Source organism: Formica exsecta, unplaced genomic scaffold (genome assembly GCF_003651465.1).
Source record: "Formica exsecta isolate Colony F162 unplaced genomic scaffold, ASM365146v1 scaffold136, whole genome shotgun sequence".
In the NCBI taxonomy this organism is placed as follows: Eukaryota; Metazoa; Arthropoda; class Insecta; order Hymenoptera; family Formicidae; genus Formica; species Formica exsecta.
Window position 1 is genome coordinate 20197 of NW_021848692.1, and position 3920 is coordinate 24116.

The window sequence follows — 3920 nt, forward strand, 5'->3', positions numbered from 1 at the left end:
ATGGAGGAAGACGTCGCATTGGAGAGGCACTTTAAACCAATTATCGAACCTCTAAAACAACTTGTCGAAAATACAATCAATGTGGAATCTAATGAAGCGAAAGTCGAACCATCGAGTATGCTCGAAGACAAGCATCCGAAAAAAAGATGTACGATCGAGTCAAATATTGTACGAAAGATCGTCTCCGTATGTGGAAGAAATTTTCGAAACCACGCCTGAAACGCTTGTGATGTCGGTTCAACATCAATTACCAACGTCCGAGGGTCAAAACACATTTACATTTACAAAATACATGCGCACACATCTGGTTCCATTAAGGCAAAATATGTGGGAGCTATTTTGAGTCAAGATAAAAATAACAGTATGGATTATGTTTACGGTGTTAAATATTGCAACGAACGTCCCTATGCACGATTCAACAAAGGCTACAATTACATACTCACAGTTATCGATGTGTTGAGCAAGTATGCGTGGGCTGTACCGCTCAAGAGTAAGAATGGAAACGAGATGTCGGATATGATTGCAAAGATAATTCAAGACGATGGAAAATGCCCGAAAAATTTTCAAACCGACAGAGGAAAAGAATTTTACAACGCAAATGTACAGAAATTCGTGAAGAAACATAGCATTAACCATTATTCGACGTACTCTGTCATGAAAGCCTCGGTCGTGGAAAGATTCAACCGAACGTTAAAGAACAATATGTGGAAAATGTTTACGCTTAATGGAAATTACAAGTGGATCGACGCGTTGTCCCGGCTCGTTGGAGAGTACAATGCGCGAAAACATCGCACTATAGGTATGAGACCTATCGATGTTACCCCCGCGATCGCCGATAAACTTTTAAATACGGTATACAGCAACGTAAAGATTGCGGCACCGGCAAGATTCAAAGTAGGCGATCCAGTACGCGTGAGTAAATTCAAGACCATCTTTGACAAAGCATTAATCATTATTCGACGTACTCTATCATGAAAGCCTCGGTCGTGGAACGATTCAACCGAACGTTAAAGAACAATATGTGGGAAATGTTTACGCTTAATGGAAATTACAAGTGGATCGACGCGTTGTCCCGGCTCCTTGGAGAGTACATTGCGCGAAAACATCGCACTATCGGTATGAGACCTATCGATGTTACCCCCGCGATCGCCGATAAACTTTTAAATACGGTATACAGCAACGTTAAGATTGCGGCACCGGCAAGATTCAAAGTAGGCGATCCGGTACGCGTGAGTAAAGTCAAGACCATCTTTAAGAAAGGTTACACGCCAAATTGGTCGACCGAAGTGTTTAAGATTGTTAAAGTGCAGAAAACTAATCCCGTGACCTATATACTCAAAGATTCGCGCGGAAATCCCGTCGCCGGCGGATTTTACGAATACGAGTTACAACGCGTTGCTAACGGAAATCCCGGATTTTACGAATACGAGTTACAACGCGTTGCTAATCCCGACGTACATCTCGTGGAAAAGGTGATACGCAAAAAGGGTGAAAAGGGTGACGTGAAATGGCTGGGATTTGACGCTACACACAACTCTTGGATAGATAAAAATAATAAATTATAAATATGTTAACAATAATACATAATAATATTTTACAAACTGGCCTTATTATAAATTAATCTATGCGTCGGCGAAACGAGTCAGTCTGTCATTATTGTTTGTATCGAAATGTCGATTAATAAATTTGGATTATCGATGGGAACAACTCATACTATCAATGGAATGGATTACTAAGAAATTACGTGCGCGATAACGCTCTGTGTCAGACAGCCTCCGGCTTTGACGCAAGGTCGCGCAAGATACGACGGGTAGCGCAACCGGAAGATGGTACTGATGCCGCAAACAAACAGTACGTGGAAATACGTGTCAAGCTTTTGGAGGACAGACAGGAAGAACTTGAGAAAAAAATAATTACGTTCGAGACGAATGTGCAAACGCTGCAAATAATGATGGATGAGATGCAGAAAATGCTTCGGTATGCAACTCACGCGCAGACTACATCTAATTCAGCGCAGGAGAAGAAAGATATATAAAGAATATACGTGGAGGAATTATCTCATTATTGCAAATTATGCCTCGATCAAATATGTCGCAAAAGACCTCTGAAAAACAGCTGCTCGTGGAAGAATTGCATGCTCCAGCGAGAAAAAATTTCCCACGTAGACGTGTCATAGTACATGGATACGACGATCTGTGGCAGGCGGATGTGGTCGAGATGCGTCCATATGCACGATTCGACAAAGGCTACAACTACATACTCACAGTTATCGATGTGTTGAGCAAGTATGCGTGGGCTGTACCGCTCAAGAGTAAGAGTGGAAACGAGATGTCGGATACGATTGCAAAGATAATTCGAGACGATGGAAGATGCCCGAAAAATTTTCAAACCGACAGAGGAAAAGAATTTTACAACGCAAATGTACAGAAACTCGTGAAGAAGCATAGCATTAATCATTATTCGACGTACTCTGTCATGAAAGCCTCGGTCGTGGAACGATTCAACCGAACGTTAAAGAACAATATGTGGAAAATGTTTACTCTTATTGGAAATTACAAGTGGATCGACGCGTTGTCCCGGCTCGTTGGAGAGTACAATGCGCGAAAACATCGCATTATCGGTATGAGACCTATCGATGTTACCCCCGCGATCGCCGATAAACTTTTAAATACGGTATACAGCAACGTAAAGATTGCTGCACCGGCAAGATTCAAAGTAGGCGATCCGGTACGCGTGAGTAAAGTCAAGACCATCTTTAAGAAAGGTTACACGCCAGATTGGTCGACCGAAGTGTTTAAGATCGTTAAAGTGCAGAAAACTAATCCCGTGACCTATGTACTCAAAGATTCGTGTGGAAATCCTGTCGCCGGCGGATTTTACGAATACGAGTTACAACGCGTTGCTAATCCCGACGTACATCTCGTGGAAAAGGTGATACGCAAAAAGGGTGACAAGGTTTATGTGAAATGGCTGGAATTTGATGCTACACACAACTCTTGGATAGATAACAATAATACATAATAATATTTTACAAACATAAACAAAATTGTAAACTTTATAAAATATACATATAATTTACAATCTTCCGTGTTAATAAATTAAAATTGTCATTCGATAAATTTAAAAATTCAGATTTTAAAATTTTGAGTTTGTCTTTATTCAAGAATGATGCCAATTTATCGAGACTAGCTGTGAGAAATATATACAAATCGATAAAACGCATTTTTTCCATTTCTCTTCGCCAAGTTTAACATTTTTCGTAAACGATATATATTTTTCCTTTGTTATCGGAAGTAAGTCGACTTTCCCTTCGAACGCTGTAGCTATTTCCTTTATAATAAAATGTGCGTCGTAACCGGATAAATTATGAAAAACTATTGGAATGCAAAAAGAATCTTTTAAATTTAAATTGCAATTTGAATGCGCGGGACCTCTGTACCGCCCGGTCAGATGGCAATGATGGCGTACGCGTGTGTCATCTTGGACGAATGGTTTTTCACATATGTGGCAATGCGTCGCGCTGTGAAAATTTTCCCATTCATCAGATGTTAAATTTGCCATGGGGACATTAGCTGACAAATGTAAAAAGAAATACTTTTTTATTTTTTGTTCAATTATTTCGACAATATATTTTATTAAATATATACGTACCGATCGCAGATATATTTTTGACCATTATGTTTGCTCAATTGCGAGCTCACGAGTCTGGATAGATTCTTGATCCACGCGACAAGTCCAACGTTGTTGTCTTCCACGTACAGCAAGTTGACATGTTTATCTGTCTTTAGCTCGCTCAGACGTATCGGGACAATGTTCTTTTCCTCGATACTATATACATTGATTGAGATATCGTTGAGAAGCTCGAATTTTTTAATTTGGTTCACAGTCACTGGAAACTCAATGTCCTGGAGATTAAGCAC

At 40.1% G+C, this 3920-nt stretch overlaps 1 pseudogene; it reads left to right on the top strand.

Annotated features, from left to right (window-relative positions):
- On the top strand, nt 1-1565 carry LOC115245898 (annotated as a pseudogene).
- The last annotated feature ends 2355 nt before the right edge of the window (nt 1566-3920 follow it).